Source organism: Aedes aegypti, chromosome 2, assembly GCF_002204515.2.
Source record: "Aedes aegypti strain LVP_AGWG chromosome 2, AaegL5.0 Primary Assembly, whole genome shotgun sequence".
Taxonomy (NCBI): domain Eukaryota; kingdom Metazoa; phylum Arthropoda; class Insecta; order Diptera; family Culicidae; genus Aedes; species Aedes aegypti.
This window is the reverse complement of record NC_035108.1, coordinates 309,166,979-309,179,833: the sequence shown is the minus strand read 5'-3', so window position 1 is coordinate 309,179,833 and position 12,855 is coordinate 309,166,979. Positions and strand designations below refer to the sequence as shown.

General features: G+C 38.6%; 1 protein-coding gene across 11 annotated transcripts in view; it reads left to right on the top strand.

Moving 5' to 3' along the window:
* LOC5568830 (synaptotagmin-1) overlaps positions 1–12,855 on the top strand; it is a 138,157-nt gene that overhangs the window by 70,733 nt on the left and 54,569 nt on the right. The window contains exons 1-2 of one of the 11 annotated variants that reach the window (XM_021845662.1): positions 4,186–4,482; positions 4,553–4,802. The exons of 9 other annotated variants lie outside the window; for them this stretch is intronic. The gene's annotated coding sequence lies outside the window, so the exon portion shown is untranslated. Of the gene's footprint in view, positions 1–4,185; positions 4,803–12,855 lie in introns of those variants that run through there. One more of the 11 variants, XM_001658146.2, reaches the window with a different exon arrangement.

The window sequence follows — 12,855 nt, the reverse complement described above, 5'->3', positions numbered from 1 at the left end:
GCTCTTAAAAAGGAAATAAGGAGTCAAAAACGGGCATGCTTTGATAGTCTATGCCAGACTGCCAACTCGAGTCCGTGGGGTGACACCTACAGAGTGGTAGTGGTCACGGCATAAAAATTAACAAGGCAGGCTCTTTACTGATGTAACTATCAAGTTTCATTGTAAACATGGGACGTCACTCCTATCGTACCATATACTATCCGGACCACTAGATCATTTTTTCGCAAATTTGTTCAAGGTGGATAGGAATGACGTCGTCAAGTAGCTGTCAGTTTTCGGAATATATCACCTCTTTAATATAGTACATCGTTGTAGTGGCTAAGACCAAAGGTACCATAGTGACCCAAGAGAAGTTGCCCGAGTTGCTGCGATCGATGGTATCCCGAATGTTGCCTTAAAAGCGGCAGTGAATGCGGATCCGTACAAGTTCAGAACCACGATGTAACGCTGCATAGATCAAGAAATCTTCACGGATGTAATCGTGGACACCACGATGAAATGAAATTGCCACACACAAAATTGATTCGCAAAATTCGAGTTTTCACCCGATTGCCATCAAATTTCAGGGATTGAAAAATAACTATTAAGCTTCATTTTACCATTTTATTCGTATTTTATTTACAGTCCATACGCAAATGCCCGCACCTTGGCCTTAACCCCGGCCATAAGATTCTGCACAACCTGTGAACAACCATTTTTTGCATGTAAACCTATACTTTCTTCAGTTCCTCGATTGTCTTCACTACCTTAGGTCGTTTAAGAAGGTGCTGCTTCATAATCGCCCAGTACTTCTCGATGGGGCGGAGCTTCGGAGTGTTGGGAGGGTTGAACATTTTCGGCACGAAATTGACCTTTACCACTTCAGCACGTCCTTGGAGTAGTGGCATGAGGCTAAATCTGGCCAGAAGATTGTTGGGACGTTGTGGGCCTTCAGGAGAGGAAGTAGCCGCTTCTGGTGGCACTCTTTCATGTACACCTGTCCGTTCATCGTGTCCTGGGTCACGAAAGGTGCACTCCGCTTCCCGCACGTGCAGATGGCTTGCCAAACCAGGAATTTCTTCGCAAATTTGGACATCTTCTGAGTGCGGACATGTTCCGGAACGCTGAACTTATCCTGGGCCGTGAAAAATAGGTCGCTGGAGATTTGTTTGAAGTCGGCCTTCACATATTTTTCGTCGTCCATGATGCAACATTCAACTTTTGTCAGCATGTTGAGGTACAACTTCCTGGCACGGGTTTTGGCGGACTTGTTCTGCTTCTCGTCACGATTAGGGGCCTTTTGTACCTTGAACGTTCGAAGCCCAGCCTTAGTTTTGGCCTTCTGGACAAAACTTTGGCTTAGGTGCAGGTTCTTAGCCACATCCCGAACGGAGACGTTCGGGTTTCGGTTGAAGGCCCCAACTACGCAATTGTGATTTTTTGTGTTGTACGGAATACTTTTTCCTTCACTTCTGGGCTTCTGATTGGTGGTCAATCGTTCTTCGAACCGATTAATCACTCGCGACACCGTGGAATTCGCGATTCCCAACGTTTTAGCGATGGAACGATGCGAGAGATCCTTGTTCTCGTGATGAATGCGCAAGATTTTAACACGCACGAGCTGTTCTTTTGACTCCATTTCCGCGAGTTTTGATCACAGGACTTTAAATAATGCACTATGAACTAAATCCACCCAAATTTTCATTAAATTCTACCCAACGGTTAAAAAGTTAGAGCAATTTCATAGTGTGGCAATTTCATCGTGGACACCCTTTATGGAAGCGACAGAAATTGGTGCTACTACTAAAGGCGGGGAAACCACCAGTTATCTGTAAACTAGATACGACGGCAAGTTATTGGACAGGTTGATCCTCAACAGGTAAGTGCCGTATACGGAAGGTGCGGTGCCTGTTCAACAACCAGTTTGATGTCAGGAAAGGTAAATCTTCTCTGGACGCTATCCAGTCAGTCGTTCAGACAGCTGAGGTGGGAATCTAGCATAAAAAGAGTGGCATCCGTTACTGCGCGGTTGTCACTCTGAATGTGAAGAATGCTTTCAACAGCGCAAGCTAGGAAGCGATAGCCTACGCACAAAAAAGGTGCAAAACAGCGTTCGAATTAGCGTGGGAGTACCTCAAGGTTCAATCGTGGGCCAAGTAGAGGAATGGATGAAATCTAGGAAACAAGGACTGGTCCATCACAAGACTGAAGAGGTGGTGGTCAACAACCGCAAGCACGAGCAACGGGCGCTTACCTCGGTAGGTGATTGCACCATATAGTCCAAGCGAACCCTTAGACATCTTGGGGTAAATATCGAGAACAAGCTCAGCTTTGATAGCCAAGTTGAATATGCCTGTAAAAGGGCATCTCAAAAGGGCTTAGAACGGGCAGAAACCTAAAGTGGTTGTAAAGCACATACAGAATCATGTGCTTGAGAGTAGCAAGTGCATATCGAACGGTTTCTAAAGAGGTAGAGTGAATAATAGCCGGGATGACGCCAAATGGGCTCATCATCAAGGAAGATGCTTAGTGCTTCAACCAGAGAAGTCCGCAACGCGTGTAAAGAGGCAACATTCAGAGGATGGCAGCAGAAATGAGATAACACCACTAATGGTAGATGGACCCATCGGCTAATACCAAATGTTTCAGATTGGTATAAAAGAAACCATGGGAAAGTGAACTTCCACCTGACGCAGTTTCTGTCAGGACATGGTTGCTATAGGCAGTACCTGCATAGGATCGGGCACTCAGAATCTCCTCCGTGCCCCAATTGTGCTGGTGTGGAGGAAACAGCGGAGCATGTCGTGTTCGATTGCCCCGTTTCATTGTTGTGAGAGAACGCATGCTCGCTACAAGCGGGGACACGTCCCCCGACAATACAATAGAGAGAATGTGTGGGGATGCCGAGTGCCGGAATGCTGTAACCACGACTGTCACTCACATTATGTTAGAATTGTAGCGCCAATGGCGCGATGGCCACGAGTTGGCTGCCGAGGCTGGTCCCTTGTAACATTGTTTCAGTCGAATAGGATAAGCAGGCTTCTTTTGCTACATGTGCTAAGTGCTATATTCACTGGCCCCTCCCCGAAGAAATACCGGAAGGTGGAAACACCGGAGATGAAGATCTGAGGCCAAGGGTAATGTTTGTGCACTCTGTACACCACTTGAACAATACAGTGAGAATTGCTCATGTACAGTCCATGGGTTTACGAACTAGGACCACCAGGTTCTCGGCGAGTTTAGGAGTTGTAGCAGATGAAAATGAAAAAAATACTAATGTAACAATTATTGAAGTTCAAATTATACTGAACAATTAAATACACCTTGTGTTATTAATTTTATTATGCCTATCTAAAATATCGAAAGGATTTAAATGAGTATGGGTCTGTAGTCATTAATTTGCTTATTAATTGAATGGGAACTAAAAACAAGACAAGATTTTACAAATTGATTTATTTTTCCGATTAGATAGAAAAATCTCCCGAAAATACAGCTGTAAAATTTGAAATTTTTCAGTATACTTAACTCAAACCCGACCTTAAAGAAATCGCGCCTCAAGCCATAACCAGCACTAGCATGCTTGTGCAGTTCATGACAAGCATAATTTAGAAAAGGTGCGGGTAATCAAAGCACAATCCGACCGGTCTTGGGTTAAATATATTGTTGAAGCTCCCGAATTCTTAAAATCCTTACCCTTATGCAGTTATGTATGCTTTGTTCATGATTACCCAAACACGCTGTTCATTTACTATATAAATGTGTTGGCCATTATGTAATACATAAATTAGCTAGTTTGAAACATATTCAGCACGCTCAGTAAATATTTCATAATTTTAAAGCTTGTTAAACGATAGCCAGTAGCCTCGACTGAGAAGACTTTAGTCTGCCTTTGGGTTCCTGCTGCTCGCTGGTACGAATTATTTTCCCAACCAAACACGCGTGCAGCTCGACGTCTCCACACCCATTTTTCCTAAGGTAAACGTAGGCCAGATGGCACAGTGCCCCTCTACAGGTGATGTTTACTACCTCCGGAAGCTAGACATAAGGTAACTCATCGGAAGTCCGCGCTCGACAACGGCTTCTCGTTGGGAGCATGCGCCCACCGAAACGATGAACTGGGTTACCGAATGCGGGAGTTACCCAGGGAGCCCATATGGAGGCAACAAGTGTAATGTTAGGAATTCCAACAATTCAGTTCACTAGGAACGGTATCTCGTGGCAGACGACACTCTAGGGAGCTTGGGAAAATTCCGTCAACCGTTGTCGCTGCCATCCGTCTGTGTTGTCTGTGAATCCAGGATAGAACATTAATATTTAATCAGTAGATTGGATCAGTGAAGACACAACGCCACATTGGTTGACGACGGACAGCCACCCGACGGATGCTAAACGGAACTGTTGCGTCCATGTGGTGTTGGGTTATCGATTTTATGCTCGGTATCGGTCATACGCGGTTCGAACGGATTCTCCCGGTGCGGTGGATTGGAGTGTTATCCAGATTGTGTAATTAGAATTAAGTGTCGCTGTACATTGACCTGATAATAACATATGTACTTGGCATGTAAATCAACAGATGGCTTCGTGTAGTCCCACTTAGTACATACGCAGTGGATGGGTGAATTAGCACGTTCAACAAATTATCGTATTGTCCTACAGCAACCGTCGATGTGTGGTTCGCAGTGCATGTGAGAAAAATGTTTTCAGCTGCTGTTCAAAATGTTCGCGTAGTTACAAGTTACAAGCCTACGAAGACCGAGTGATAATAAATTCGAATACTAGCTAAAGCAAGGCAGATGTTCTGCAGGAAATCTATTTAAAAACAGGTGAGCATTTGTTCGATATCTTCAAAGCGTTACCAGCAGGGCAGCGAACGGCAAACTTGCAATAAGATTCTCATCTTTCGGTAGAAGCTCGTGCAGAGGATTTATGAGTGCTAAGAAAACATTTCTAAGGTTGTTTTGTAATCCTTTTCCAGGAATAAAAGTACCATCTCTCGGTCTGCAAGAGCGTTCTACCAATCTTTAAATTAACCTTTACGTTCCCAGCGTCTGCTTTTTGGAATTGTAGATTTAAAAATCGTCAGATTTTCAAAACTATTTTTTTTTTTTAATTATTCATTCAAACTCTTTTCGAGAATTATTTTTTTAATATTTAGAATGCCAAGAAATACTTTGAACGAGCTCAATAACTCACTATATTACTCTGAATTGCGTTATGTTTAATTCATCGAAAAGATGGTGATGATGGTGAAATCATGTGATAACATACGTCAAGGTTAAGTCAATGGTATTTTTTTAAATATTAGCCTAATTTTCAAATTTTCGATTTGTCACATCATTTGACTCAATTTTTGAAAAAAAATCCACTGCAAGAGCAACTTAGAATATAAATCGTTATGCAGACATAAATTTCTCAAGCTTTTTTGTTTCAAATCCGACATGTATTGCACAGTGGTACAGCAATCAGATTTATTAAAGAGAAACTCTAAACGAAAACTGTCCTCTTCAAAGTTGTTTGTATTGGTTGGGTCCTTATTTGGTGTTGTTTAAAATAATGGTACTCCAAATTTTCATAAAAATTATATAACCGACGTTCTTTTTCTTCTTCATGGCATTACGTTCTTACTGGGACATTATACTTTATGCCCAGGGAAGTCAATGCAATTTCCATTACGAAAAGATCCTGGACCGACCGGGAATCGAGCTCAGACACCTTCAGCATGGCTTTGCTTAGTAGCCGCCGACTCTAACCACTCGGCTAAGGAAGGCCCCTAGCCAACGTTCTTATTTATGATGGATTTCACGCCAACTCGATACGCGATTGGCCGCACCCCTTCAGAATTCAATGAAAAATTCAGGATGTCAAAAGTATGTGAAACTTAGATTCTTTGCATATTTTGTTTTTTTTTTTCAAAATCGATCTAGACTAACATTTGGGAAGAGTAAAAGTTTTTTAACTTTTTTTTATAAACCCGTATAACTCGAAAACAGTAAGACCTACAAAAAAGTGTTTTATGGAGGCTGTCGTAAAAATTCTTGAAGTTATAGAAAAAATATTTACAAAATAAAATAAACATTTTCTATACTGAAAAAAAAGATTCAAAACTTTAAAGTCGATTTGAAAAATAAACGGCCATCTTAGATTTTGATCATCCTTAAGCAAAACGTTTCGTCATTAAATTTACTAAAAGTCGTCCATACAATTTGGGCATATTTTAGAGAAAAAAGTTTTTCTAACATCGAATTTTTTAAGTCCAAAATGAATGTTTTATTTCATTCTTATTCCGCTTTAAATAGTCTAGTATGATCATATTTTCAAGCGATAAATGAGTTTGAATCACAAAATAGATTATATTTGTTTTATTGGAAAAGAAATAAAACGAAATCATACAGTTTTTTTTTTTAAATTAAATACAATTGATCTCGCACCAAACCGCTTTTGAGAAAATCAACTCCGTCTAACAATGCGATGGGTTTTGTATGGTTGGAAAGATATCACAATAATGTTTCAATTCCTATTTGGTCAAAGCCAATCTTAACAGGTGTCTGGAAAGGGTCTATATTATGCTTATGAAAAAAAGTCGTGGTGTGTTTTTATCATGCATAATTATTTTTATTATTGCTATATATCCTAAAACGTAGTATCTGCACATATAATATTTACATTATTTTTTGGGCTTTACTGAATAAACTGAATATTTTTGGTTCATCCTCTGAATTGGTATACCGATTGGCTGCAATTTGTGTATCACTAATAGGCATAAAACAATGATATTTTTGGGTACCAGGGACAGTTTTAACCTTATCAATCAATTCCATCAATTCCTCTGACATTTTATCATATTGTTCATTAGATATATAACAGAAATTTAATTTGGTGATACTTGTATCACTTTGTTTCACTGCCCAGTCGAATAGTTCTCGCGGAGTTGCGATTGTGTTTCCATAGTCTTTTGCAAGACATGCTCATTTGGCCATTCGCTTGAGAGTGCCACCAATAGCGTCACAGGGGTCTTTGCCATGGGATGTGGCAAAAAAAGTGCCACTCTGCTTCCAATCCATGTATTTTCTTGAAATTACGTAAGCTGGCATTTTTTTTTTTTTTATAATGACCTGCAGCTCCATCTGACATAAAAATAACTTTTGAGAATTTTTTTTTTTTTGTTCAACAAAATTTATCAATTTTGAAACAAATAGCTAAACTGCTACTGTGGCATGGGTCAACACTTCTGATATTATAATAAAACTAACGTTTTCCAATTTATTATCTTTTTTATGGTAAATCTCGAATGGGTGTATCGTTGCTTGGGAATTATTCTAGTGATATCCTTGAGCAGCGTTTTGTATGATTAAACTATAATTTTCAGAAAAGTCGCTAATTACCAGTATTTTACTTTGTTTTAAGGAGTTTTTTTTGTTTCGTAGAAAAGAAGACTGTTCTTTGCAAATAAAATCATGAGTTATGAGCTTATCAACTTTCTCCACGAAATACGTAACAAATACTTCTACAGGCTTTATTATAGTTTTTAAGTTGCAGCGATCGGTGATGAGCCATTGCTGAAAAACTACATCTTCTTTGTCGCTTTCCTCTATTGTTTGATTGTTAGACGGAGTTGATTTTCTCAGAGGCAGAGGCGAAGTCCATTGATTGCCTTCATTTAAAAAAACATAATCACTGTATAATTCCGTTTTTAACTGTTCTCAATAAAAAATACAATCTATTTTCTGATTCAAACTCAATTATCACTTGAAAACAGGATCATATTTGACGGTTTAAAACAAAATCTTTGAAAATATTTCAGTTTTGGGCTTGAAAAATTCGTTGTTAGAAATTTTTTTTCCGTTAAATATGCCCAATTTGCAATGTATGGACGACTTTTAGTAAATTTAATTGCGAAACTTTTTGCCGAAGAACGAACAAAATCTTAATGGCCGTTTTATTAAATCGACTTTAAAGTTTTGAATCATTTTTTTTTCAGTGTAGAAAATGTTTTTTTATTGTTTCAATATTTTTTCTTAAACTTCAGGAAATTTCACGACAGTCCCCCATACAACACTTTTTTGTAGGTCTTACCGTTTTCGAGTTATACGGGTTTATAAAAAAGTAAAAAAAAAACTTTGACCCTTTCCAAATTTGAAAAAAAAAAACAACAAAGTATGTAAAGTATCTTAGTTTCACATACTTTTGACATCCAGAAAGTTTCATTCACCCCTTCAGGTGCTGCCAATCCCTTTGTCGAGTTGGCGTGAAATCCGTCTTGTAGAAATTCTGATGCACATGCTTCAACAAAACGAGAATATGAGGGCGGACCTCCATCGATATGTGAAATAAACCATCAAGGGCTTTCCTGTCTTCTGGGTTTTCCACTTTATATATACTATATTCTGCAAGAATCTGAAAAAGATTCTGCAAGAACCAGGGACAGATTCTGCAAGAATCTGGGACAGATTCTGCAAGAATCTGAGACAAATTATTCAAGAATTTGAGACAGATTCTGCAAGAATCTGAGACTGATTCTACAAGAATCTGAGACATATTCCGCAAGAATCTGAGATAGATTATGCAAGAATCTGAGACAAATTCTGCAAGAATCTGAGACAGATTCTGCAAGAATCTGAGACAGAATTGATTTTGCAAGAATCTCAAAAATATTCTACTTTGCTTTAATATGCTTTGTACAAAGTACACCATACTACCTAGTTTCTGGTTATTTTACCGAAAAATCCCTCGATTCCAAAGCAAAGCATGAAGGCGCCCAAGGAATCCATTATCCTGTTGAGAAAAATATCAAATGTTCTGTCCAGAGAAATCTTTACCGTATTTGAAGAAACAACCTTCGAACTGATAATATATGAAAATGAAAATATTAAACTTCCAAAACATAATGAACCTTTCAAATTGCAGACGCAACAAATATTCATGCATATTTAACATCGCAGCCATCAACCTCGTATTTCAAGGATTGCTGCAAAACATACAGCAACCAGCAGAATATTCTTTTGCTTTTTTTGTTTCGCTTGTCTGCAGGTTTAACTCACTCGGTTGAATTATTTTTTGGGAAATAATCCGTTCTTCTTTAAGTGAACTCGAGCAAATAAATACGCTTAAATGCCTTACGATCCTTGGAATCATCTGAACTCAACCGTCACTACCCCGCCGAGGTTTTACATTTGAAAGGATGTAAGTAGGAGGACCTTGAACGCAACAAGAAAATTGCTCTGCTGCTCGGGGACAGTTACTGAAGAGTTTTCAGAAAGTGTACATAGCACATTTCCTCCAAGAAATGAAATGTATCGCATTCAGTTGCAAGAAGAAAAGACAACCGTGGAAAATAAAACATATTGTGTTTATTTGTCCTCACACCGAAACTATGACCTCGATATATATCCTAATGCATTATAAAACTTGATTGCAAATTGTTGAATGCGTTCATAAAAACTGAAAGCTGGAAACAAAAGTGTATGGGGAGGAAATGGGTCCGAGAAAGTTGAACAAATGATGATAACGTTTTCCATGCTCATAGTGTATCTCGCGCTGAAATACGCTCGCTCTCAAGGGACTAACTCATTGGGGTGCTCCACGATTTTCAGGAATTTGCTTTTTGGAATTGGGATAACATAAATCTTGATCTAAATTATTTATAAGATTTTGCTCATGGAAACGTTTCAAATTCAATCACGGTGCTGACTTGCCCGAGTTACCTCAGGGATGTCGAAAATCTTTGTTTGCGGATGACACAAGCTTTTCTGCCTGTGTGTGTGTAACCTATTATAACCTACAACGCATTGATCTTGGAAATAGAAGATTGCAACGGTTTATATCTAAAATTATTAATTATTTCATTCGAAATTTGTTCCAATGTTTCCACATTGGATATTTTAGGTTACTCATTAGCACTATACAGGAAGAGAGCTTCAGAATCATTTTCACAATTTCATTTTGAATCCTCTGCAGGGTTTTGTCCTGATATTACAACAGCTAGTCCATATTGGTAAAAGATTTTCTGTTAATAAGTGGATAAAGTGGAAACTATTTATTCTCATTTGAATTTTTCCCTCTCAACAACTAACATGCGCGAAGAATTAAAATTCATCCACTTGCGGACAAATTGCTTGCATAGAACTTAAGTCCTTCTGCTTACGGAACTGATTATTTCATAAATCCCAGCCGTGATCGTGATCCACCGATGCTATCTCTTCAGACACGCACCAACATCCTATCCCCCAAGAAGCATCGTCTATTTTAAAAGCATACCCATTGTTTCAGCTTCCGCTCCTCGAAAACCGTTCAACAAGACATGACGTTCATGCACGTACCCTCCACCCACTCGTGTTTACTAAAAATAAACCTTAGGCGCTTTACACTGCACATACCAACACACTTAAGCACATATGTTACCGGCGATTTCCCGGCTATGAACGCAATGTCGGGAGCTGTTCTACGAAAATTCCATAGCGTAGGTGCACCGAGGTGCATTGGTGGATCTTGTTACACTAGTTTATTGTTCGCTGGTACACTGAGCTAAAACGTGGTGCAAGTTTTTTGACAGCTTGATTTTGCTTCCAAGATACATCATCATCATAGGCCACATTCCACAGATGTTTTTTTTAAGACACTGACACGTTTATGGTTCCAGTGGGCATTTATGCCCTTTGAAGGAAGCACCACACTAGACAACGGACTAGCACGCAAAGCCCAGTGGCACAGTCGAAAAGCATTACTCACGAGAAGTTTACCGGCCTGCGGCGGGAATCGAACCCACACTCCCTAGCACGATGCGACTAAATGCCTGGTGACACTATCCGCACGGCTACTAATCCCAGCTTCTGCAGGATTACAACAACCTTTTAGTCTAAACGAAGACCTAGTCACGCCCAAACCGAACATCTGTCAATTTTGCCCCATCGTAGTAATGAAATATAAACATATTCATTACTGAACGTTGGAAAATATTTGAAGAGCAGGATAGATGCATTTTACGCGTGAAATAACGCGTTATCAATAAAACGCTTGTATTTACAGAATGCGCTGATTTAGATAATTGATCGCCTGGTTTGAAAGATATTATGATGTTCTATTCAGATGACCAATGATTAGAAATAATACAGATTCTAAAAACAAAAGTTTTCCAAAAACTTGTAAAAATGGCGCAAAAATATCAGAAAACCAAAAAAGTTATCGCGATTCAAGTTCATTTCTTTGTGGTAAAGGAATGGAATGGAATTGAAAACAGATATGATCAAGAATTAAATATTATTCTTGTAAATCAAAAACCTTCTCTGGCGCACATTCGGAGCTGGTCTGGAAAATTATTTTATTGGATTGTGGTGTGATGTGTTAATGAGGCTTAAAATACTATTTATAAATCTGTTGAACTGTCATGACCTCCACATAAATAAAAAAATGTGTAAAGCGTTTGTAAGAAATCAAGTACCGTAACTCAGGGTGTAGTTGATCAGTGGGGAGAAGTTGATCAATCCCGTACCCACATGTATAAACTGTCAAGAAAGCTATTATCCGTTTTCAATTATCACAAATTCGCATTACTTGATAGCTGCTTTTGATGTTTCTGAATTCGGTTCACCGTTCAAGATAGTTATACTATGAAAAAATAACAGATTTTTATGGAAATGTTCGATGAACTGTTGAAGGGTTCTACTCCAAATATTCGACTATTGCCAAGGCTATATAAAAAACACCATTTAAATAAACTGTTTCATACATTCTAGATATGTTATGTGAACCCACTTTTGAATTTGCATTGAGGATAAAAATTCATTTTAAGAGAAAAAAAATGTTCTTTTTGTGAGTGCTTTGCTAATTCCAAAAAAAAAATTGCATACCTTTAGGCGTTTAATGTGATGTATTCTGTAATTCACAACATTCAGTTTTAAAATTGCCGGATTTATCAACAAGTTGTAAGATTTTTGAGACTTGATTCGGGATCAGAGACCCCGAATTTAGTAAATAGCATGTCTCTTTATTTAGGACACCTGTCGCACTAGCTGATTAACTTCACCACGGAATCAAAAATTCCATTTTTTTGATTTCTAAATAACGTTTTTGATATTATGATAACATATCGTAAAAAAATTGTTTGTATAATTCGATAAACATCCAACCAGTACAGGTTTTAGAAATATGTGGATTATTATACATGCATCCTACTGGCGATTATAGAACAAAATCGATCAAAACTGATCGACTTCAACCCATTTTACGGTAAGTAAAACGGTTTTTGGCTTTATGTGACGACAACAGAGGCGCTTTCACTTACTTGACGCGTTCGAATTCTACTCAGATTTTCAATAATGCTCATGTGTTGATAAATGTTTCACATGTTTAAGGCATTCAAATCAATACCAAATGGAAGGATGTGAAAATAACATTACTAGCTACACTTGATAGCAGGAATAGATCAGATCAAATAGCTTTTAATGTTACATTTTGACGTAGGACTACGTCTTTCTTCTCTATACAGGAGTGAAATTGGAGTTTCAAAACCTAGAGCCTTACGTTGGCATGAAATATTTTTAACTCTTATAACTTTTTGCTGGTTTAACGAAATTCCTTGAATGGCACCTCAATTGAAAGACAAGACATCAAAGGGTCATGTCGTTTACTTACTGAATCCCACATACCTGTCCAAATAGTTTAATAACTGTTTTAAAAGAGAGCGTTGATTTCAAGCAAATCTATGAATAGGGGTGCTAGAGAAAAAATGACGTCATTTGCTTTCCACTCTCCGCTTGGATCGCATCTCAGCAGGCAACAGGTCGGCTTGCTCTGACCGGGCGTGCTTCTCAGGCACAGACTTCGATAGCGAAAGACTTGCTCAAATTTATACATATGAGTTGAGGATTCCCCGTTTGACCA